General features: G+C 33.2%; 1 long non-coding RNA gene across 6 annotated transcripts in view; it reads left to right on the top strand.

Annotated features, from left to right (window-relative positions):
• The window catches only part of LOC128206678 (uncharacterized), a 46,720-nt gene extending 20,166 nt beyond the window's left edge, over window positions 1-26,554 (top strand). Inside the window, exons 4-8 of one of the 6 annotated variants that reach the window (XR_008256534.1) lie at window positions 9-116; window positions 2,039-2,142; window positions 4,068-4,227; window positions 4,626-4,853; window positions 23,127-26,554. This is a non-coding gene — a long non-coding RNA (uncharacterized LOC128206678). Of the gene's footprint in view, window positions 1-8; window positions 117-2,038; window positions 2,143-4,067; window positions 4,854-23,114 lie in introns of all 6 variants that reach the window. The other 5 variants (XR_008256538.1, XR_008256533.1, XR_008256537.1 and 2 more) reach the window with 5 other exon arrangements.
• The last annotated feature ends 479 nt before the right edge of the window (window positions 26,555-27,033 follow it).

Here is a 27,033-nt window from a genome sequence, read left to right as displayed (position 1 = left end):
CATTGCAGATTCACAATATGGAATCGAAAGGAGCTGACAGGGTAGACTGATATATTAAAACACAGATGATAACACAGAAAGAAGTTTCAACAGCGGTAGTCTTCGATATGTTAAAGGTACATTGAAGATGTATTCAACCCACATGTACATGTATCTCTACCTGAGTGAGGTTTCTTTTCAATATTGTAACCGTAGTCATAATAAAAAAGCATATCAAGAAGAACATTTTGCTAAAATTTCACATTCACCTTCAGGTAATATCACTCTTGCATTTCATATTCAAAACAAAGATACGTGAAACAATACTATTTTAATGCAAAAGTCCATGTATTTGGCAGCCACATAAAAAATAAATTGTCCGATTACGTGAAAGTAATTTAAATTCCGTATTGAGAACACAAACATGTCTGTATATCGGCATTGTCAAAAAAATATACAATTCTACCGTTTTCATTGCATATTTTCTAGGCCTAAGACATTTATCTAGGTAAACATGCCCTTTTGTGCATATTTTGTAAGTGATGATAATATCTGATTCATTCGGCCACAAACATTTATGAGTGTCTAATCACCTTACAATAAAAATAGACAATTAGCAAAAAATCATTTGTGTTTGAATAATAACTAAACTTTGTTTTTAAATATGGAAATATTCAACTAATCATCAAAGTTAAAGTGTTTTTTACTGCATTTATATTTCAAATGCATGTGTGCTCGCCAATTTAAATACACATTTATTTTAAATGCATGTTTTACAGAATATTGTCATGCACTGATTATTAAACGTCAAATTAATAAATTGTAAACGTTGAAAATATATCCTTTTTAACTAGGTTTCACTATGTGACGACAAATGACGGTATTGGGGCGGGCAGAAAGGCGGCGTCAAACTCACATATGAAACTGAACGATTTCAGTAATAGTAGACATATCTTGACCTTTAGGAAGATTTCATGTATACCTTTCATGGGGTTGTATTTGGTGTTCCTAGAGTCAAGGTCAAGGTCATTGTTACTTAAAAAAACAGTTAAAACATATTTACTTTTGTTAGGGTTGACATACCTTGAGTAAACTTGATATAAAGGAAGACTTTAAAGATGCCTTTCATTGGATTGCGTTTTGGGTTTCAAAGGTCAAGGTCACTGGTTCTAAAAATAAAAAATAAAGTTTTAACTAAATAACTTTAGTAAAGGTTGACATATCTTGAACCAGCTTGAAATGAAGGAAGAGTTAATGGATATCTTTCATGGCTTGTGTTTGGGGTCCTAATTAGAGTCAAAGTCACTGTTACTAAAATAGTAAAACGGTTGAACCTAAAGTATTAGTTAAGGTTGACATACCAAACTTGGTATTAAGGAAATGTTTATGGACACCTTTCATAGGTTTGTGTTTGGGGTCCTTAGATACAAGGTCAGGGTCGCTGTTTCTAAAAATAGAAAAAAGTTGAAGCTGAATAACATTAGTATTACATTAAAAGGTTGACATATCTTAATCAATCTTGGTATGAAGGAAGATATTATTGATACCTTTCATGAGATTGCGTTTAGGGTCCCTAAGGTCAAAGTAACTGTTACTAAAATGCAATGACAAGCAACACAGTTCAAAATGAGCATTAATGTTAAACATTGATTTTGATTGCTGTCCTCTGATACCCGTGTCTTTGACCAACTTCTTTTTTTTAAACTACATAAATTTCGACCATGAGTACAGTTTTAAAGCATTTTTTGATGACCTTTACTTGGCACATAGTAAAATAGTTTATGCAGAGAGATCTACTTACAATACTTTCTGTCCTGAGATGTTGAACGTGCAACGTTTTCAGGTAACCCAAACACAAAATGTAATATTTATGTATGTTGCCTTTTACCCATACATACATGCTTATGATTAAAAATGACCACAAGAGCCATGCCAGTAGAGCATAGGCCCTTATCGGCCTCTTCTTTACCAAAACTGTGAATGTCTCAATGCTAGATAAAACCTTCTTAAATAAATTACCCTGTATGCAGTTATCTAGATTTTTACGCTCCTTTTGCAGATACTGCTGTGGGTGTACATGGACTTCTGAAGCATCAGTCTGATTTACCAGCAGAGCTGTGAATGCAACATCTCTAGCCAGAAATAATTTTCCTGAGCAGCATGGTAAACTTTTGCATATTAATTTCCAGACTTCCTTTGCCTAAGCTTCGTTTTGTTTGTTTTACAAAAGGATGCAAGACTTTTCCAAAATAATAACTGATGTACTTTGGTAAACGTTGACAAGGCAAGTTGACATTTTTACTAGTGATTATATACCATCGTGCCATTGTAGTCATGTAGGAGCGGGGGCGACCGCGACCCAATATTCTGGCTAGAAACGGCAAAGGTGTCGCGAATATTTGATAGCAATTTTCCTAATAATCGTTTTTTTAATAAAGCTACGCGCATAAAGATCAATACAAATCTAACACGATATGAAATAAAGAGATCATCAGGTCATATCTAGCTGATTTGTTAGGGAATGGCTTGAAAACGGTCAGCGGATTAATAAAGATGGTTAAGTCGAAGAAAAGGCAATAAGACAATAATAATTTGTATTCTGATGTTTCAAAAACTATAGTTTATTGTGATAATTGCAATTACTCGGTTACACAGAATTGTTGGTAAATAGCCAGCAATATGACTGTATCATTTCAAACTCTTATAAAAGTTTGAATTTAAAATTGACATACCAAATCAGCCTAAAAGTTTTAGTGCTCTGCTAATATCAAATTAAGAAAATGTTTTAAAAAATTATCTCCGAAATATAGCCTTTTTTCAGATTGGTACCACTTTTGCAAATTTGTCATAAATGTGATTGCCAATGGAAAACAACATTATTTTTTATCATTTAGCACAAATGTGTCTTTAATTTCCAGAATGCATGTGTGAACCTATAGATAAATAAGTTTATAGAACCAATTAATGACCTTATGTAGCATTAGCTCTTAAGGCATTGCAAGAAGTAAGTGGTTTTATATCATTGTGCATTTGAGAGAAACCCCCATATTGACCTCCCTTTTCAACAGTGACAATAAAATGTGCCAAATAACCTCATCAAGCTCACAGTTAATATTTATGTCTCCCCCATTCATGTGAAGACAAATTGTTTTTCTTGGTATGCTAGTTGTGCATGATTTTGAGATGGAAAGGTCAAAGGTCAATGTTACTTTCAGGAAAAAAGGATATGTTGGCAGTGACCTTAAGCTTAAACATGGTTTCTGCTCAATAACTAAAAAAAAGCTTGTACCAAGGGACTTCATACTTGGTATGCTAGTTGTTCACGACTAGTAGATGACTCCTTTTGACTTTGAGATCAGTAGGTCAAAGGTCAAGGTCACCATGACCTTCAGTTGAAGAAACGGTTCCCACTCAATAACTAAAAAACACTGGCAACCAGGAATTTCATACTTGGTATGCTAGTTGATCATGACTAGAAAGTGAACCCTAGTGATTTTGAGATCAAAAGTTTAAAGTTCAAGATTATCTTCAAGTAAAAAATGATATTTTGGTGGTGACATTTAGCTTAAAAATGATTTATGCTCAATAACTAAAGAACTCTTGTACCCAGGAACTTAATACTTGACTTAATACCGTCAGTCTGAAAATCACACTTTGTTTCCGCTCAATAAATAAAAAATGCTTGCACCCAGGAAATTCATACTTGGTATGCTAGTCGGTCATGACTAGTAGATGACCCCTATTGATTTTGAGATCAATAGGCCAAAGGTCAAGGTTGCTGTGACATTGATGTGAAGAAACGATTACCGCTCAGTAACTCGAGAACACTTTAACCCCTATTGATGTTATGATCAGTAGGTCAAAGGTCACGGTCATGATTATATTGAGCTGAAAAAATGGTTTCCATTCAATAATTGAATAACGCTTGCGCCCAGAAACTTCAAACAATGCAAAATTTGTTTACATTTTCCAGGATTAATCAACAACTCTTTTTCGCTTAAATATATAATACGGTTGAATAAACTTCACTTTGGTTCATCTCCAGTCCAAAATTACAAATTTCATGTTCATCATTTATTTTTTCTCAGATACCAACACACAATAGCGGGGACAAGCGCATTTTCAAAAAAGCAATCTTTAGTTAGAATAACCTTAGGTTTTGAAAGGTTTAGAATAATTGTGGTTGGATGGCCATAGGTGGCAGTGACAGTCAGGGATGGTCAGCATACACTTAAGTAAAAGATAAAGGTAAATCAATGCAGTAATTGTATACAGTTTATATATAAATTACAACTTAAAGGTCCTTTATATTTTTTGTTCAAGCTATGTTGGATTGCTTTAACCTTTGCCAACATTATGCAGGGCTAGATTCACTATATAACGATAAATCAATGGAATCTACTCTCCACTAACAACAGGCCAGATTGTTTAACAGAAGTGCTCCTAAGGTGGCCTTATAAAACTCTTTCAGGCCATGTGTTTTGTTTTTAACTTGGCCTTTCATGGAAGTACTTAGGGGACAAGTGGTTTAAACTTAAAAGGTTGACTTTTAGTTGCATAATGTAGAAAGGAACTTGTATGATTAGATAGGACATAGCATGGTATATGGAAAACTAGATGGCATGACCAAAATGTTCTGTTTTTAGTCTTTCATGCGTACTGAAAACTAACTATGGATACTTGAGGCTGATAGAACCAAGCATGGACACTGGTAAATCCAACCCTGGATGTTGATAGAAACAACCATGGATGCTGATAGAACCTACTGTATAAGCCGATATAACCAACATTGGACAATATCATAACTTACCATGGGCAGTGAAAGAATTGAAGAATTGACCAAAGGCAGTAAATAATGCAGGAACGAGTTCAAGGTAGGAGGCACCAGTCACGTTAATAAGAAAAGGAAAAGCTTGATAACACTCTAGAGATCACATTTATAACTGTATCTTCATGAAAGTTGGTCAGAATGTTTATATTAATAATTTCTAAGCCAATATTTAATCCGGGTTATGTGTGGTTAAAAACTAGTTCATTATGTCAAGTTATAGGAAAACCTTGTTAGCACTCTAGAGGTGACATTCGTGACTGTATGTTCATGAAACTTAGTCAGAATGTTTATATTGCTTAGCTTTAGGCCAAGTTCGAATCTGGATCAGGTGAGCGATACAGGGACTTCAGGGCTCTGTTAACTTGATGGAATTTGAAATTTTAGAATCAATAGAAATGTATTAAGAACTAAAATAGACTAACAAAAATGAAACATAATGAATAGTATCAATTGCTCAGAAACCCCGCAAATAAGCTTCATTAACCATCAAGTTGTGATACCCTGCCGTGAATGACCATAGGTAATTTTTGTATACATTTTAAAAGAATCATAGATGATGCATAAAATAGATGTATTAGTATATCATAGATAAAGTAATTTGGGTTAGTGTTTTAGCCCTTTTTTTAATTTTTAGCCCTATTTTTTATTTTCTAGCAAAAATCATGTCTGGCCATTAGTAGTTTCATTTGAATATATAGTGCTGTGTCCTTCCAGATGTAACCATAGTCACCATATGTCTATGTCCTTAAAGATATAACCACAGTCACCTTATGTCTGTGTCTTTCAAGACAAATCCACAGTCTCAATATGACTGTGTCCTTTTTTATTTCGTTGTCCTTCCAAATATAACCACATTCAACATATGTGTGTGTGTGTCCTTCCCGATGTTACAAAGTCACTATACATCAATCAAAGGATATTTCAATCATCCGCTTTCTTCTGGCACCATTTCTTCTCTTCTTCTAATGCTGAAAACTGCATGGACAAGCCCAGTACCAAACCGCAAACCTGCCACTAAAACCTTATTCTTTAATTGGTAGCCTTTGGTGTATTGTTTATTGTGGTCTTAAGGTGAGTCTGTATTAATAAATTTGTGTATACATTAATGTTTGCAGTAATTTAATATTTCTTTGAGACCATAGTCAAACCCCTGGTTGGGATTAGAGTTGAAACAATTAAAATAACAAAAGATCACAAGCAGGTAGTGACTACCTTCTTTTAAGAAAGGAATTTAAAGTATGTAATAACCTAATTCTTGAAAGAACTTTATTCAAGGACATACATACAAGAAGTCAAGAACTTAATTCAAGGAAAGACTTTCAAGTAGTCAAGAACTTTAATCAAGAAAGGTACTACATGTACAAGAAACGATTAACTTCATTCAGGAAAGAAACCATAACAAGAAGTCAAGAACTTCATTCAAGAAAGAACCTTTAAGAAGCAAAGATCTTCATTTTGAAATGACCTCAAAGTATTAAAGATCTTCATTCAAGAAAGGATCTACAAGAAGTCTAAAACTTTATTCAAAGAAGGATCTACAAGAAGCCATAAACTTCATTAACGAAAGGACCTAGAAGAACAAAATAGAACAGACAGTTTATTTGACTTTTACAAGTGTAAATGTCATAATACATATAGTTATACATATCAACATGCCACATGTCTAAACTTACAAACAGAATATAATGAAATATGAAATAAGCAAACATACTATGTAAATTGAATACCAAATAAGTAATATGTTAACTTTGGCAGTGAGGGTATGTTTCAGAGCTACTATATCAAGTTAAATTATTAAGTGAGTTGAGTATAACACTTGATTCTTTAATATATTTACAAACATTCATAGCATCCTTTTATTACATGATTCCAATAACTGATGGAATTTGAATACAGATGGAATATATACATTATATACAGCATTGTTTTATATAAGTTACATGTAACTGATGATATCATGGACAAATACTTATGAGGTGATTGATATTCATCCTCTATGTCCCTACGATTACAACATAAACAATATCTTTCATTACGAGGTATATTATTACGAGGTACATTATTAGTGCATAACGTCCTGTTTGTATTCTCAAAAGGTGTACAGAAAATCTCAATCTTACAAATTATAAAGTAAGTTCTTTGAAACTAAATCTAAATATATTTCATAATCAAAGGCCAAAAACTTCACAATCAACAGACTTATAAATATATTATTGTTCACTCACATTCTTTTTTCATGGGGATTGTGTTTGTTCAAAAAGTAGGTGCAACAACATTCATAAACATGCAAAGTAACATTCTACTCTTCTTTGTATTGTTAGAACTACTTTGCCTTTCTGATTTTAGCCATGATATATGTTTTTCAGGATTTTATTGTAATTTTAATGTTAGTCATGGTAAATGTATTATGCTTTGATGAAAAATATTTTTGCTCAACTTTGGTTTATGCTATGCATACTATTAGAGTAGTGTTGTTTATTTTTAAACTTGTGCCTGTATTGTAGCCACAGTACTTGTATTGAGTGACTTGAATGATGTTGTCTTAATTGTGTTTTAATGTTCATTTTATAGCAAGATCTATATCGGAAAAAAATGTTTTATATTTGCTGTGTTTTTAGCTATTTTTATGGTAGCCAATGTTAGTGTATGACATGATTGTGCTCAAGTGTCTTAAGTTTTTTATGTATTCTAAGTTCTGTTTTGGAAGCCTCAGTTTCTTTATATCATAATTTTAGTGTGGTGTTTTGGCTTTATTTATTTTTTGTTTATTTATAATAGCCACATTAAATGAAGCTTTAAGCTTATGTTGTTAATGTTACGTCAGGTTGTTTTGGCTCCTCTAAATAGCACTTTGGTGTATATAAGTTAGTTTGTGTCATGTATTGTCTTGTTTTTCCAGTGTTTTGTGTTAAACTTGAAATCTTTGTGTTAGTGTTGTTGGTTTGTTTTTGGTTTCTTTAAAGCCATAATTCCTGCATCAAGAAGCCATGTATCAAGTGATATTGAATGCTTTGGCTCATTTAGGCAGCAATAGTCTATGTTCTATTATCTGAGGAAGTATATTGTAAATTTGTTTTTGGCTTATGCAGTGAATTGCATTTTAATATCAGCTTGGTTAATTAAGTCTGTTGTATTGTTAGTTTGTTTTAACTGTGTGTGAAGCCGCGCTGTATGAATGAAGTCTGTTGTATTGTTATTTTGTTTTAACTGTTTGTGAAGCCGTGCTGTGTGTATGCAGTCTGTTGTATTGTAAGTTTCTTTTAACTGTTTATAAAGCCTCGCTGTATGTATGAAGTCTGTTGTACGTTAGCTTTTAGCTCTACTGGCCAAAGGCAAGAAGAGCTTATGTGATGGTAATGTGTACGTAGTATGTGCATCCGTGCGTGCGTCCGTGTGTTAGTGCGTCTGTAAACAATTTCTTGTAAACATTTTTTTGTTAACGCGATACAGTCTTCAGTTTTGATTGTATCTCGATGAAACTTGTCCAGTATTTAGATATCAATTAGAGCTTGGTTCCTTTCGAAAATCGGCTATATCCGGATATGCATGCCTAGATAAAGGGCCTTGAAAGTTTTAAATTAAAGAAATGCTATTTTTAGCTAACCTAGTTTTAGCCAGGTCTGCATGAGCGAATTCTATTTTTAACCAAGTTAACATGTGAAAACTCAAGTTTAGGACTAAGGGAGAGAATTTGCTTTTTGTACTGCAGTTGATTTTGTCAATTACTCTGCCCTGTTCTTGTTGAAAGCCAAAAGGCCAGTTTTTTAGCTCTAAGTGTCTGTAGTTTGCACATTCATCTTAACAAAATTGGTTGTGAATGTTTGTTCAAGTTATGCACCTGGGGTCATTACTGGCCGCACCCAGGGTTCACAGTTTTGGTAAAATTAAATTGGGATAGGTTTGAAAATCTTTTTGTGTGTTTTTGCATCCATTTCAGCAGAATTGCTTGTGAATCTTTGTTCAAACGATCAATGTTGTCCTCGGATGCCCTTGATTTTGACCTTTTGACCAACTCATTTAAATTTATAAAACTACCAAAAAAATACCATGAGTACAGTTTTGAAAGCATTTTTTTTGTCAGATGACTTTTACTTGGCACATATTAAAATAGTTTATGCAACTATTCTGCTTACAATTCTTTCTGGGCTCAGATGTTGAACGTGCAATGTTTGTCATGTATTGTCTTGTTTTTCCAGTGTTTTGTGTTAAACTTGAAATCTTTGTGTTAGTGTTGTTGGTTTGTTTTTGGTTTCTTTAAAGCCATAATTCCTGCATCAAGAAGCCATGTATCAAGTGATATTGAATGCTTTGGCTCATTTAGGCAGCAATAGTCTATGTTCTATTATCTGAGGAAGTATATTGTAAATTTGTTTTTGGCTTATGCAGTGAATTGCATTTTAATATCAGCTTGGTTAATTAAGTCTGTTGTATTGTTAGTTTGTTTTAACTGTGTGTGAAGCCGCGCTGTATGAATGAAGTCTGTTGTATTGTTATTTTGTTTTAACTGTTTGTGAAGCCGTGCTGTGTGTATGCAGTCTGTTGTATTGTAAGTTTCTTTTAACTGTTTATAAAGCCTCGCTGTATGTATGAAGTCTGTTGTACGTTAGCTTTTAGCTCTACTGGCCAAAGGCAAGAAGAGCTTATGTGATGGTAATGTGTACGTAGTATGTGCATCCGTGCGTGCGTCCGTGTGTTAGTGCGTCTGTAAACAATTTCTTGTAAACATTTTTTTGTTAACGCGATACAGTCTTCAGTTTTGATTGTATCTCGATGAAACTTGTACAGTATTTAGATATCAATTAGAGCTTGGTTCCTTTCGAAAATCGGCTATATCCGGATATGCATGCCTAGATAAAGGGCCTTGAAAGTTTTAAATTAAAGAAATGCTATTTTTAGCTAACCTAGTTTTAGCCAGGTCTGCATGAGCGAATTCTATTTTTAACCAAGTTAACATGTGAAAACTCAAGTTTAGGACTAAGGGAGAGAATTTGCTTTTTGTACTGCAGTTGATTTTGTCAATTACTCTGCCCTGTTCTTGTTGAAAGCCAAAAGGCCAGTTTTTTAGCTCTAAGTGTCTGTAGTTTGCACATTCATCTTAACAAAATTGGTTGTGAATGTTTGTTCAAGTTATGCACCTGGGGTCATTACTGGCCGCACCCAGGGTTCACAGTTTTGGTAAAATTAAATTGGGATAGGTTTGAAAATCTTTTTGTGTGTTTTTGCATCCATTTCAGCAGAATTGCTTGTGAATCTTTGTTCAAACGATCAATGTTGTCCTCGGATGCCCTTGATTTTGACCTTTTGACCAACTCATTTAAATTTATAAAACTACCAAAAAAATACCATGAGTACAGTTTTGAAAGCATTTTTTTTGTCAGATGACTTTTACTTGGCACATATTAAAATAGTTTATGCAACTATTCTGCTTACAATTCTTTCTGGGCTCAGATGTTGAACGTGCAATGTTTTCAGGTAACCCAAACACAAAATGTGAACTATATGTCTGTTGCCTTTTACCCATACATACATGCTGTGGATTGAAATGACCACAAGAGCCATGTCAGTAGAGCATATGCCCTTTTGGGCCTCTTGTTTACAGTTGGTAAAGCCATGCTATATGTAAGAAGTATGTTGTATTGTAAGTTTGTTTTTACTGTTTGTTTAACCATGCTATAGGTATGAAGTATGTTATAATGCTAGTTTGTTTTAACTGTTTGTAAAGCACTGCTATATGTATGAAGTATTTTGTATTGTAAGTGTTTTTCAGTTTGTAAACCATGTAAGAAGTCTGTTGTATCATTATTTGTTTTTACTGTTTGTAAAGCCATGCTGCATGTGTGCATTATGTTGTATTGTAATTTGTTGTTTTTTCTGTTTGTAAAGCCATGCTATATGATATACGTCTTTTGTGTTGTAGGTTTGTTTTTACTGTTTGTAAAGCCATGCTGTATGTAAGAAGTCTGTTGTATTGTAAATTTGTTTTTACTCATGTGAAGCCATGATGTGTGTTAAGTATGCATGAAGGCTTTTGTATTGTTAGTCATTTGTATTGTAAGTTTGTTTTACTGTTTGTGAATCCATGCTTCACGCATGTTGTCTGTTGTATTGCATGGATGATACACTGTTTGTAAATCAATGCTGTATTTATGAAGTTGGTTGTATTGTAAGTTTATTTTGACTGTTTGTAAAGCCATGCTGTATTTAAGGAGTCTGTTGTATTGTACGTTTGTGTTTACTGTTTGGAAGCTATGCTGTATGCATAAGGCCTATTGTATTGTAAGTTTGTTTTTACTCTTTAAAAAGCCATGCTGTATGTATGTAGTCTGTTGTATTGTAAGTTTGATTTTACTGTTTGTGAAGCCATGCTATATTTATGTAGTCCTTTATATTGTAAAATGTTTTTATTGGTTGTGAAGTCATGCTGTACATATGAAGTCTGTTGCATTGTAAAGTTGTTTCTTATTGTTTATAAAGGCATGATGTATGTTTGTATGATGTCTGTTTTATTGTTAGTTTGTTTTTACTGCTTTCAAAGAACTGCTGTATTTATGAAGTATGTTGTGTTGTAAGATTGTTTCTACTTTTTGTAAAGCCATGTTGTATGTATGAGGCTTATTGAATTGTAATTTGTTTTTACTGTTTGTAAAGCAATGCTGTATGTATGTAATATGTTGTATTGTAAGTTTGTTTTTACTGTTAGTAAAGCCATGCTGTAAGTAAAGAAAATGTTGTATTGTAAGGTTGATTTTCCTATATTTAAAGCCATGGTATATATAAGAAGTCCTTTGCATAACTTTTACTGTAAGTTTGTCTTTACTCTTTGTAAACCAATGCTGTATGTATAACATTTGTAGTATTTTTGTAAGATTGTTTTTTACTCTATGTAAACCAATGTTGTATGTATAACATTTGTAGTATTTTTGTAAGATTGTTTTTTACTCTTTGTAAACTAATGCTGTATGTATAACATTTGTAGTATTTTTATAAGATTGTTTTTTTACTCTTTGTTAAACCAATGCTGTATGTATAACATTTGTAGTATTTTTGTAAGATTGTTTTTTACTCTTTGTTAACCCATGCTGTATGTATAACATTTGTAGTATTTTTGTAAGATTGTTTTTACTCTTTGTTAAGCCATGCTGTATGTATAACATTTGTAGTATTTTTGTAAGATTGTTTGTTACTCTTTGTTAAGCCATGCTGTATGTATAACATCTGTAGTATTTTTGTAAGATTGTTTTTTACTCTTTGTTAAGCCATGCTGTATGTATAACATTTGTAGTATTTTTGTAAGATTGTTTGTTACTCTTTGTTAAGCCATGCTGTATGTATAACATCTGTAGTATTTTTGTAAGATTGTTTTTTACTCTTTGTTAAGCCATGCTGTATGTATAACATTTGTAGTATTTTTGTAAGATTGTTTTTTACTCTTTGTTAAGCCATGCTGTATGTTTAACATTTGTAGTATTTTTGTAAGATTGTTTTTACTCTTTGTTAAGCCATGCTGCATGTATAACATTTGTAGTATTTTTGTAAGATTGTTTTTACTCTTTGTTAAGCCATGCTGTATGTATAACATTTGTAGTATTTTTGTAAGATTGTTTGTTACTCTTTGTTAAGCCATACTGTATGTATAACATCTGTAGTATTTTTGTAAGATTGTTTTTTACTCTTTGTGAAGCCATGCTGTATGTATAACATTTGTAGTATTTTTGTAAGATTGTTTTTTACTCTTTGTTAAGCCATGCTGTATGTATAACATTTGTAGTATTTTTGTAAGATTGTTTTTACTCTTTGTTAAGCCATGCTGTATGTATAACATTTGTAGTATTTTTGTAAGATTGTTTTTACTCTTTGTTAAGCCATGCTGTATGTATAACATTTGTAGTATTTTTGTAAGATTGTTTGTTACTCTTTGTTAAGCCATACTGTATGTATAACATCTGTAGTATTTTTGTAAGATTGTTTTTTACTCTTTGTGAAGCCATGCTGTATGTATAACATTTGTAGTATTTTTGTAAGATTGTTTTTTACTCTTTGTTAAGCCATGCTGTATGTATAACATTTGTAGTATTTTTGTAAGATTTTTTTTTAGCAATTTGTTAAGCCATGCTGTATATATAACATTTGCAGTATTTTTGGAAGATTGTTTTTTACTCTTTGTTAAGCCATGCTGAATGTATAACATTTGTAGTATTTTTGGAAGATTGTTTTTTTACTCTTTGTTAACCCATGCTGTATGTATAACATTTGTAGTATTTTTGGAAGATTGTTTTTTTACTCTTTGTTAACCCATGCTGTATGTATAACATTTATAGTATTTTTGTGAGATTGATTTTTACTCTGTTAAGCCATGCTCTATGTTAGAACATTGTTTTATTGTAAGTTTGTTTTTACTTGTTGTAGAGCCATGTTTATTTATGAAGCCTATTGTATTGTAAGTTTGTTTTTACTGTATGTGATGCCATGCTGTAATGTTAGCTTAGTGTACTCGTTTAATTTATTGTATATTATAAATGTAAATAGTATGAATGAAGTATATATGTATGTAATGCTGTATGTATGAAGTCTGTTGTATTGTGAGTTTGTTTTTACTCCTTGTAAAGTCTTTGATAAGGCATGCTGTATGTATGAAGTATGTTGTATTATAAGTTTGTTTTTACTCTTTGTAAAGCCATGTTGTATGGTAAGTATGTATTAAGGCTCTTGTATTGTAAGTCTTTTGTATTGTAAGTTTACTCTCTTTATTCTTTGTTAAGCCATGCTGTATGTATGATTTTTTTTGCATTGTAAGTTTGTTTTTTACTGTTTGTAAAGCCATGTTGTTTGTATGTAGTCTGTTGTATTGTAAGTTTGTTTAGTAAAGCCATGTTGTATGTATGAAATCTTTTGCATTGTAGTTTGTTTTTACTGTTTGTTAAGCCATGCTGTTTGTATAAGTCTGTTGTATTGTAAGTTTGTTTTTCCTTTTGTAAAGCCATGCTGTGTTTATGAAATCTGCTGTTTTGTAAATTTGTTGTTTTTTCCATTTGTTTAGCCATGTATATTTATGAATCCTATTGTATTAATGGTCTGTTTTTACTCTTTGCTAAGCGGATGCTTGTATGAAGTCTGTTTTATCGTAAGTTTGGCTTGACTCGTTGAAGCCATGCCATATGTATGAAGTCTGTTGAACTCTTAAGTTTGTTTTTACTCTTTGTAAAGCCAAGCTTTATGCATTTAGTATGATGTACTGTAAGTTTTTCTTTGCATCTTCTTATAGGCCATTACAACTTATACACATTATTCTTACGTTTGATTTGGCTCCATACTGATTGTTTTAGATCTTTATATTTTATGGTATATGTTTTGATTTATGTTGATTATTTAAAACTCCCTCCCAGTTTGTTTTTTTTTACCTTAATACCATACCAAATGGATGGAGTATGTTGTCTTGTAAGTTTGCTTTTGTACTATCATTGTAGCCATGCAATATCTATGTATAGATTCTGGCATATTGTTTGTTGTTTGGGCTTTATATGGTAGCCATCCTACATGTTTAAAGTTTGGTGTATTGTTTTTTTTTTAAGTTTTAAAAACTATGAATTGTAGCCATGCTATGCATATAACGTCTGTTGTAGTGCAAGTTTGACTACAATTGGCATGTTATTGCAGCCATGCTATATGTATGAAGTATTATAATATTATATTATTAGAATGTTATCGTTTTTATTTATTAAACCTGGTGTATTGTTTGTTTTGGCTTTTTATTAAAGCCATGCAACATGTATTCAGTCTGGGGTAATATGAGATTGTTTTGGGCTCTTTATTATAGTCTTCCTCTATGTATGAAATATGTTGTATTGATAGATTATGTTTGGCTCTTTATGGTAGCCATGTTACCTGTATGAAGTCTGAGGTATTGTTAGGTTGTACATGTATTTGGTTCTTTATTGTAACCATATTAAATGAATGAAGTCTGGTGTACTGTTAGGTTGTTTTAGGTTCTTATATATAACCATGTTATATATATATATATATATGAAGTATGGTGTATTGATAGGTTGTGCTTGACCTTTCACTGTAGCCATGCTACATCAAATGTATGAAGTATGGTATATTGTTCGTGTTTTTTATCTCTTTATTATAGCCTTGTTAGCTTGTTTTGGCTCTTTATGGTAGCCATGCTTTGTTATCTGTTGTGTTGTTAGTTATTTTGTGTTTTAATATATAATAACATTTATATATTTATATAAGTGCCTGTGTATTGTTAGTTTGATTTTTATGGCTATATGTATGAAGTCTGGAATACTGTTAGAATTGTTTTGCTCTTTATTGTATACATGCTTTATGTATAAAATATTGTGTATTGTATGTTTGATTATTGTCAGTTTATGTCAGCCATGCTATATGTATGGATGATGATGCATTGTTGGGTTTTTATTTTTTATGATAACCAGGCTACATGTATTGATTTTGTTGTTTGTTTATTTTTGGCTCCTTCTTGGATGCCCTATTTTTGCAATATGTGTATTGTTGTTTTCTTATTGGCTCTTCATTGTGGCCATGTTAAACGTATGAAGGCTTATGTATTGTTATCTTTTTATCTTTATGGTGGCCATGCTTCATAGTAACATGGGTTAAATATGTTGTATTTTTATATTGTTTGTATTTTATGAAAGCCATTTTCTGTGTATGGAGTTTGGTGTAGTGTTAGTTTGTTATAGTGTCTTTCGTAGCAATGTAACATGTATTTAATATGTTGTGTTGCTATTTTTGTGAAAGCCTTCCTCTGTGTATGACTTGTGTTGTATTGTTGTTGTTTATTCTTATTATTATATCCATGCTGTATTTATGAAGTATGCTGTGTTGTAAGTTTGTTTTGGCTCTTTATTTCAGCCATGCTATTTGAATGAAGTCTTGAGAAATGCTTCTTTGTCTTTTTATGATAGCTTTTCTATATGTAAAAGGTGTGTGTAATCTAAGTTTGTTTTGGGGTTTATTAGTAGCAAAACCATAATTATGTATTTGATATGTTAAATTGCCATGTTTTGTTTAAAACAATTTGTCGGGTAAAATGTGTTGGTACTTTTATTATGTTTTTTTTTATGGTAAGCTTCCTTGCTTAGAGCATATAGTAATATTAGTTTGTTTTTGTCTGTTATGGTACCCATGATGGGTATGAAGTGTGTTGAAATTGTAACTATTTTTAAGTGTTGTTTTAGAGTAGTGCGCCATTCTAGTTGTATTAAATCTGGGAAATTAAGTCTTTAATTATAGCAATGCTATTTGTATGTAGTTGAACTTTTTGTCTTCTTTTGGCTCTGTATTGTTTTTGTTTGTTTCTTTGTTATTTTTCTATGGTTGTCATTTTATGGAATTGTAGGCTGATGCATCACAATTTGTGTTTGTAATTGTAAAGTAGCCATGCCATATAATTTATGAAGTATTTGTTTTTGCTTTTTGCTCTTTACAGAATCCATGCTTTATACACACGTTCTGTTGTATTGTTAGAGTGTTTTAATGGTCTGCTTGTTAACTTTTTATATGTTTAAAGGAATTTGATTGTTTTAGTTAATTCTTGTTATATGTATGAAGACTGTTGTGTTGTTAGTTTGGTTTTGGTTTTTTGGTAGCCTCGATTGCTATTAGTATGGTTTGGTGTATTGTAAGATTGTATGTTGGTTGCTGTTTGTTATGGTTGTCTTGCTATATGTATGGATTATTGTGTATTGTTAGTTTGTTTTTCTCTTTTTGTTGTAAAATTCATATGGTTTTAAAGCCATTTGTATTGTTAGATTTTATTGTTTCTTCGTGGCAGCCCTGTTATAAATGTGAAGTCTGTTGTATTGTTAGTTTGTTTTTGGCTCCCCATGGCAACCATGCTGTAAAGATGAAGTCTGGTATATTTTTAGTTTGGTTTACGCTCTTTTATGTATGACATGTTAAATGTGTGAAGTCAGTGTTTTAAGGTTTGTTTTTGGCTCTTTTTGGTAGTTCTGCTATTTGTTTGAAGCCTGTTCTTTTTGCTATTCTTATTATTTGGTTTGGAGATTTATATGACATTGTTTTGTTTTTTTATGTAATAAAATGTTTTGTTTGTTTTATGTAATAGGTAACAAGCTATATCTATTTACATTTTTGCAGTTGAGTGACTTTTAAGCATTAGTTAATATTAATAGTCTTTGGCAACCATGGTCTATGTAATTTGTTAATATATTTTTAATCACTGCCATATTTTTGTTTTTCTGTCCTAGTTTTGAAACATATATTGAGTGATTTTGCAACCATTCTGCTTTAACTTATATTTCTCCATTAGAAAAGAACACTTTATATATTTAGATTTTCTTTCAAGAACTAAAAGGTAATTGGATTGCATTAAACGTGTGTCTTCCATGTAGTGGGTGTGTCCCTGCAGTCCTATATATGTCTACTACACATTCTCTTCTACTAGAACATTCTCTGTCAGCTTGGCCACAAAACATATAAAAAAAAACTCCTTATTATTTAAAAACAAATAAGCCCACAATAATTCCTGACCAATTAGGCCTCGGAAAAAAACAAAAAAAAACATTTAGTTTTGGCAACCCAACCCATTAGTTTTGCCTACCCAACCCAACATACCAAATAGGCACTGACCTTTCCCTTTTTATACTTTGTTGTTTTTAGATCTACTGGCCAAAGAGCTTATGAGATGGTTATGTGTACGTAGTATATGCGTCTGTAAACAATTGCTTGTGAACACGATACAATCTTCAGTTTTGCTTGTATTTCAATGAAACTTGTACAGTGTTTAAATATATATTTGAGCTTGGTTCCTTTCAAAACAATGCCAAGATTATTGCCCTTGATAGTTTAAAAAAATGCTAGTTTAGCTAACCTAGTTTTAGTCAGGTCTGCATGAGCGAATTCTATTTGTAGCCATGTTAACATGTAAAGTCAAGTCTAGGATCAAAGGGAGACAACTTGCTTTTTGGTTCTGCAGTTGATTTTGTCAATTACTCCGCCTTGTTCTTGCTGAAAGCCATAAGGCCAATTTATTAGCTCTATTGTCTGTATTTCGCGCAAATTGTTTAAATTATACACCCGGGGTCAGTACTGCCCACACCAAGTGTTCACAAGTTTGTACACTTAATTTGGGAATTGTTGAAAAACTGTTCGTGTTTTCGCGCATCCATCTCAGCATAATTGCCTGTGAATGTTTGTTCAAATTATGCCACTGGGGTAATAACTGGTCATCCAACGTGTTCAAAGGTTTGGACTTGCTATTTTGAATAAGGCACAATTTAGTGATCTGCTACCAGGGTTGTTCAAATTATGAACATTGGGTCAAAGCTGGCACTGCCCCATGGGGTCACAATTTTTCCAGAAACTTATTTAAGAAAATTTTCAAAATCCTCTTGTTTCAAACCACAAAGCTCGTACCTTTGATATTTGTTGTGGAGCATCATATGATGACTGTCAAGCAAAGCATTTGAAAATATGCCCATTGAGCTAAAGCTGGCCCCACCCCTTTTGATTTTTTAATTTTTAAAGCTACAGCAATGATATTTAGACCATGTCTACAGTTTTGCAAATGAGAACCAATGTTGCCCTTAATAATTGACCTTTTGACCAACTTCTTATTTTTAAAACTACAGAAAATTTGACCATGAATACAGTAATATTAAGCAATTTTTTGTCAGATGACCTTTACTTGGCACATATTCAAATAGTTTATGCAGAGAGAAAAATAGAGATCTGCTAACAACACTAACTGACCTCAGATGTTGATCGTGCAACATTTTTATGTAACCAAAACACATAACGTGAACTATATTTATGTTGCCTTTTACCCATGCATACATGCTCTGGATTAAAAATTATCACAAGAGCCATGCCGTTAGAGCATAGGCCCTTATTGGCCTCCTGTTCATAAGTGTGTTTAAACACATAGTTTGAAACCGTTAAAGGTACTTGAACACTCCTACCTAATGATAATAACTTTTTTACATAAAGCATAATAGAAAACGAAATATTTCATTTGAAAAAAGCCAACATACAAGTACCCTGTTTTGAAAAAGATATAATCCTTACTAAAAAGTTCATTTTTAGCTCGAGTATTCGAAGAATATGGAGAGCTATACTACTCACCAAAGCGTCGGTGTCGGCGTCGGCGTCACCCCTTGGTAAAGGTTTTGCGTGCAAGCACACATAGGTTAATATCTCAGCAACTAGTCGAGGTATTGCATTGAGACCTGATACAATGGTACTCAACCATCCAACCTACTTTATTAACCAAGTTAGATAACTCTACTTTGCCTTTAATGCAAATAATAGGCCTTTATTATTCGACTTAAAAGATCTGGTTTAGGTTTTGCGTGCAAGCACACATAGATTAATATCTCAGCAACTACATGAGTTATTGCATTGAGACTTGATACATTGGTACTCAACCATCCAACCTATTCAATTAACCAAGTAAGATAACTCTACATTGCATTTAATTCAAATAATAGGCCTTTATTATTCGACTTAGAAATTCTGGTTAAGGTTTTGCGTGCAAGCACACATAGGTTAATATCTCTGCAACTACTTGTGGTATTGCATTGAGACTTGATGCAATGGTACTCAACCATCCAACCTAATTAATTAACCAAGTTAGATAATCTACTTTGCATTTAATGCAAATAATTGCCCTTTATTGTTCGACTTCGAAATTCTGGTTAAGGTTTTGTGTGCAAGCACACATTATTTCAATATCAAAGCAACTACTTGATGTATTGCATTGAGACTCGATACAATGGTACTCAACCATCCAACCTACTTAATTAACCATGTAAGATAACTCTAGTTTTATTTTATGCAAATGATTGCCCTTTATTATTCGACATAGAAATTCTGGTTAAGGTTTTGCGTGTAAGCACACATAGGTTAATTTCTAAGCAACTACTCGATGTATTGAATTGAGACTTTATAGAATGGTATTCAACCACTCAACTTCATTGAATAACCAAGATATATAACTGTATTTTGCAAATAATTGCCCTTTATTATTAGACTTAAAAAATGTGGTTGAAATTTTCAATGTGACCACATTTATGTTATTATCTCAGCACATCATGAATTGCATTGAAATCTAATCTAACAGTGATCCATGCATGTTTGGCCAAAACTTTTCAATCCTTACACTGAAAAGCGGCGGAATTGTCGAGCACGCTGTCTCTGTGACAGCTCTTGTTGTATGCCTTATACCATCCAACAGAAAATAACGTTCAAGGCTTATATTAATTGTGTTGGTCATTGTGAAATAAAGAAGTAAGGAAGTGAAATAACAATCCTACCTACATCTTCACAACTAGAGTTGAGAGTAGGGAAAAGCCAAAATATCCATTAGATGATTGGAGCCTTTTTATAAAATAAATGTATGTCAAAACAAAGTTTCGACATATTTAAACTTAATCGTGTGAATTTCAGAATTTAGTTCACAATATAGTGAACTCATGTTTTTCCACTTCACTCTGAAAAGCCTAAAATATAAATGTCCTTTCTTTGTGCTGCTGTGGCTTTATTCAAGTAATTGCATGCATATTCCTAGATCATAATGTCACACACTTATATAACTTGCTGTGTTGATAGACCTATTTCAAAAGAAACCATTGATATACCAGTCCTTTTAGCTCACAAGTGCCCAAGGTGAGCTATTGTGATCACAGATCAGTCTTTGTCCGTGGTCTGTCCGTCCAAAATCAACAATTGCTTAAAAAATAATCTCCTTTGAAATTTCCAGGCCAAATTTATTAAAATTTTCAAAAAGCTTCCTTGGGTGTCCCTCTACAAAAATACAACAAGGGATCGCGATTGATAAACAACAACAACAACAACAGCAACAACAAAATTACTGACTTTAAAAGCATCTCCTCTGAAACTTACACTCCAAATTCAATTATACCTTACAGAAAGTTTCCTTGGGTGACCCAAAAATACCACAAGGAATCATGATTTATCAACAACATCAAAAGCAACAACATCAAAATGGCTGATTTCCTGTTTTGCTTAAAAAAGCATATCCCCTGAAACTAACACTTCAAATTCAATAAAACTTCTACAAACAATACAACAAAGAGTCACGATTGATCACCAACAACATTTACAAAATGACCAACTTCCTGTTTGCTTTATAAAAAACATCTTTAAAACTACCAGTCCAAATTCAGTGAAACTTTACAGGAATCTTCCTAGGGTAACCTTTTTGGATAACCTTCTACAAAAATTTAAGGTGTCGAGATTGATTAAATACAAACAACATTCTGGCAAACTTCTTGTTTTGCTTTTAAAGAAATCTTTCTTCTTAAACTACAGGGCCATATTCACTGGAACTTAACAGGAAGCTACATTGCATCATACTCCAAATTTAATAAACTATACAGGTAGCTTTATTGCATGACCCTTCACAAATATAAATTTAGGCATCATTATCAGTAAAGATTTGTTTTAATTGCAACATTTTTATACAGAGTTGTAGCCATTGAAAACATGAATGGCATCTGAAATCTGTATAAACAAATTCTGAGCTTCTTTTCCTATAACTAGACATTTACTGTGTCACTGTTTACATAACCTCGGTTTCAACATAACTAACTAGACATGTACTGTTTCACTGTTACCATAGCATGGGTTTTTACATGTCTAGGTATTGTGTCACTGTAACCCCCGGTATCATAGCCAAGCTTTTTACATGTCTAGGTACTGTGTCACTTTTATCATAGCCTGGGTTTCAACGTATCTAGAATCTGTGTCACTGTTGTCATAGCCAGGGCTTTTACATAGCGAAACCTGGTTATTAGAATGACGAACGTCGTTGTTCGGGCCGGCATCCGGGCGGCGTCAAACTCACCTATGAAACTGAATAACTTTAGTAAGGGTTGACATATCTTGACCAAACTTAGTCTATAAAAAGAGTTTATGGGTACCTTTCATGAAATTGCGTTTAGGGTCCATAGGATCAAGGTCAAGGTCACTGTTACTAAAAATAGAAAAATGGTTGAAACTGAATAACTTTAGTTAGGGATGACATAATTATCTTGACTAAACTTGGTCTGTGGGAAGAGTTTATGGATACCTTTCATGGGATTGCGTTTGGGGTCCCTACGGTCAAGGTCACTGTTACTAAAAATAGAAAACGGTTGAAACTGAATAACTTTAGTAAGGGATAACAGATCTTGACTAAACTTTGTCTATAGGAAGAGTTTATGGAGACCATTCATGGAATTGCGATTGGGGTCCCTAGGTTCAAGGTCACTGTTATAAAAATAGAAAAATGGTTGAAACTGAATAACATCAGTTAGGGATGATATATCTTGACTAAACTTGGTCTATAGGAAGAGTTTATGAAGACCTTTCATGGGATTGTATTTGGGGTCCCTATGGTCAAGGTCAAGGTCACTGTTACTAAAAATAGAATAAAAATAGAAAAACGGTTGAAACCGAATAACTTTAGTTAGGGATGACATATCTTGATCAAACTTGGTCTATATGAAGAATTTATGGAAACCTTTCATTGGATTGCGTTTGGGTTCCCTAGGTTCAAGGTCAAGGTCACTGTTACTAAAAATAGGAAAACATTTGAAACTGAATAATTTTAAGGGTTGATATATCTAGATCAAACTTGGTCTATAGAAATAGTTTTTGGATACCTTTCATGGGATTGCGTTTTGGTTCCTTAGAGTCAAGGTCAAGATCACTGTTACTAAAAGTAGAAAAACAGTTGAAACTGAATAACTTTAGTAAGGGTTAATCTTAACCAAAACCAGGTATAAAGGACGAGTTTATGGAGACCTTTCATGAGATTGCGTTTGGGGTCCCTTGATTCAAGGTCAAGGTCACTGTTACTAAAAATAGAAAAATGGTTGAAACTGAATAACTTAAGTTAGGGTTGACATATCCTGACCCAACTTAGTATAAAGGAAGCGTTTATGGATACCTTTCAATCGATTGCATTTTGGGCCCCTAGGGTCAAGGTCACTGTTATTAAAAATAGGAAAACAGACACAGGCTAAAGTTCTTCTGTCAATCATTAAAACCCTGGTTTCGTCGCATTGCGGCGTTTCTTGTTCATTCTTACATTTGGAAAATGTGGGCGTTTGGTTGGTTTAACAAAAAATATTAAAAGGTACAATTTCTTCACTTATATGTTGTTGTTTTTTTCTTCTATATATAAAGAAAAACACTGTGTCTTCTTCTGTTTCAAACTAAAAGTAATTAATTAAATAGTGTTGATAAAATGTATATTCGAAGTGAACACTTAATTTGATTCAATAATACATCTGTTTTATACTTGCATAAGCATATTCTTCAGGATCCCCTACATCTCTACATAGAGGGACACGCAAACAGCCACATCATATTCCTGAGGACCTTTACATCTCTACAAAGAGGGACACACAAACAGACACATCATATTCCTGAGGACCTTTACATATCTACTAGGAGGGACACATAAACAGACACATCATATTCCTGAGGACCTTTACATCTCAACATAAATGGTCACACAAACAGCCACATCATATTCCTGAGGACCTTTACATCTCAACAATGAGGGACACACAAACACCCACATCATATTCCTGAGGACCTTTACATCTCAATATAGAGGGACACACAAACAGACGCATCATATTCCCGAGGACCTTTACATCTCTACACGGAGGAACACACAAAAAGCCACATCATATTCCTGAGGACCTTTACATCTCAACAATGAGGGACACACAAACAGCCACATCATATTCCTGAGGACCTTTACTTCTCAACAATGAGGGACACACAAACAGCCACATCATATTCCTGAGGACCTTTACATCTCAATATAGAGGGACACACAAACAGCCACATCATATTCCTGAGGACCTTTACATCTCAATATAGAGGGACACACAAACAGCCACATCATATTCCTGAGGACCTTCACATCTCAATATAGAGGGACACACAAACAGCCGCATCATATTCCCGAGGACCTTTACATCTCTACACGGAGGAACACACAAACAGCCACATCATATTCCTGAGGACCTTTACTTCTCAACCTAAAGGGTCACACAAACAGCCAAATCGTATTCCTGAGGACCTTTACATCTCTACAAGGAGGGACACACAAACAGCCACATCATATTCCTGAGGACCTTTACATCTCAAAATAGAGGGACACAGAAACAATCACGTCATATTCCTGAGGACCTTTACAACTCAAAATAGAGGGACACACAAACAGACACATCATATTCCTGAGGACCTTTACATCTCAAAATAGAGGGACACACAAACAGCCACATCATATTCCTGAGGATCTTTACATCTCTACAAGGAGGGACACACAAACAGCCACATCGTATTCATGAGGACCTTTACATTTCTACAAGGAGGGACACACAAACAGCCGCATCATATTCCTGAGGATCTTTACATCTCAAAATAGAGGGACACACAAACAGCCACATCATATTCCTGAAAACCTTTACATCTCAACATAGAGGAACAGATAAACAGCCACATCATATTCCTGAGGACCTTTACAAGTCAAAATAGAGGGACACACAAACAGCCACTTCGTATTCCTGAAGATCTTTACCTCTCAACGTAGAGGGACACACAAACAGCCACATCAAATTCCTGAGGACCTTTACATCTCAACATAGAGGGACACACAAACAGCCACATCATGTTCCTGGAGACCTTTACATCTCAATATTTAGTGACACACAAACAGCCATATCATATTCCTGATGACCTTTCAGCAAATTGAGTTATTGTCCTGTGTTACGTTTCTTGATCAGAATCATTTTTGAAAACTACAGGATGTATTTCAACTACTGTCTACACACCACAGTTAAGCACAATGAGAATAAGTAGAGTGTGCAAGAAACTGTTAAAGCTACTAACAGATCGTTTGCCCTTTGTAACTTTTTCATAACCAACTGGCTCCGATTTCTCGAAACTACTTAAGTTTTACAGGCTTAAGTAGCTTATTTCAAAATGCCAAAATATATACTTAACTAGATTTTGATAAATCATAAAAACCTCTTCTTATAATCATGATGATAATTCCTTTCTCAAGTATAAAATATCTTAAAGAAGTAAACATTACGCAATTTATTGAAATCCAAACATAGTGAGCTTAGCTTAATCCTGTTTAAAGGGACTTCAGAAGATTCGAGAATTCGGGGCCAGAGCATTTCTTTAACATTTCTAGATCAAATTCAGTGGAGCTTCATTCAATGATAGAATTGAATGAGAGTAAGTATATTATATAAGAACTATTAGTCAAGTTAAGCTTTTCGCAGTTATTGCCATGTATGACATTTTTCCTTGTCCATAACTTAAAAATACTTGTTAGAACTTAATTAAACTACATACAATTGTAAAGCACAGTGATGGTTAGAACTTAATTAAACTACATACAATTGTAAAGCACAGTGATGGTTAGAACTTAATTAAACTACATACAATTGTAAAGCACAGTGATAGGAAGTAAAGTATACATAACACTATTATACCTTATAAAGATGGCATTATTCCCCTGTCCGGAACATAACTACTTGATGAAACTTTATGAAACATTTTTTAAAGCACAATGAGCGGAAATGCACTGTATGAAAAGCATAACTCTATTTCAGCTCAGTGCAGAGCTACTCCCCTTTGTCACTTTTTTTGTTCGGAAAACTTAAATACTACTCGATGGAATTTAAATAACAACTCTTTTTTAGGGAATATTAGAATAATAATGAATGCTTCACTTGTTTCCCTAGCGCCGGTTGGTGTCTCAGTTTGTTGAAGGATTTGCATAATAGCAACAATACATTCAAGATCTAAGCAAGTATATCTTGTATTGATTGAAAAAAAATATATGTGTTCCCAACATAACAAAATAATTATTAATGATTCTGTTTGATTATACGTATAGGAAAACAAAGCAAATTATGGACATTTTTCTTTTGACATGGACATTCTGATTAAGGTTTTGCATGTAAGCACACACATCAGCCATTAGTTGATGCATTGATTGTATTTCGACTTTATACAATGATACTCAACCGTTCATCCCAATCAAATAACCAAGTTTATTTGTGACATTTGTACTCAACTATCCAACCTCTGATTAGGCCAATTTTATAGTTCTTTTGGGTTGATTATGGCTTGTACGTCAAAACAAATTGTTTAAGTTGTGCATGTAAGAAAACATAGCATACTTGATAAATTGCATTGAAACTTAATACAAAGGTACCATACTGTCTTTTAAGTAGTGTTTGTTCCTTTTTTATTCAATTTCTTCCGTCTGGTTTAGGTTTTGCATGTTATCACATTTAATTCAATAGCTCAGCAATTACATCATGTACTACACTTTATAAAAAAAGACGCCCTAACAGTCATAATTTTGCTTACGGTTTTGCTTGTTAGCATATGAAATTCAATCTAACATCTAATCCATGTATTGTTTTGAAACCTTATACAGTTTGCTCACTCTGGATTGCATATAATGCAAATCTGGCAAAGTTCCTTGAGCTTAAGCTTTTGCGATAGAGGGATTGTTCGTCGTCAACATTTTATCGTAACAACAACTTTACCACTACGACAAGATCAATTAAACTCCGCAGGAATGTTCCTTGGGTGGTTCTTATCCAGATTTCGATAAAAGTGGTCCAATTAAGGAACGGATTGCGGAGTTGATGTGTATGTGGAGTCCGAATGACTCCACGTGTAATTTGACCAGCCCAATTGCGTTCATATCCCCGATAATGACATCAACCCCGCAATTAATTCCTTATATTTACACTAATAGTTCATTATTTTATTCAAGAAACGTTAAAAATGTACTTCATTTCATTTCCGATTATCTTTCGGTAATCCTTTCTTACCCATTCTGTAAATAGGACGACCCGACTGTTACCGGAAACATTTTTTTAAATGACGTAACAATAACGGGAAAAGATCAACCACTTTAAATCACCTTTAAACGTAAAATTGAAACACTTTTGGCAACAAAACGTTTAAAATATAATAACTTAACATTTTCTAAAATGTTGATTCATATTTTACGGGGCCTGCTGACACGATACAAACAATAACAAGATCAATAGTTTCCATGTATATTGTTATGCGATGAATTGCGATCCGAACATATCCGAAGATGTTGCGTTCATCGATTGATGAACGCAATTGCCGAAAGGCAGTTCATTTAAGGAATGGAAGTTGAGGTGTAAATA

The sequence above is a fragment of the Mya arenaria genome, chromosome 2, assembly GCF_026914265.1.
Source record: "Mya arenaria isolate MELC-2E11 chromosome 2, ASM2691426v1".
Lineage (NCBI taxonomy): Eukaryota > Metazoa > Mollusca > Bivalvia > Myida > Myidae > Mya > Mya arenaria.
Note: the sequence above shows the minus strand (reverse complement) of the source record. Positions and strands in the feature narration are given on the sequence as shown.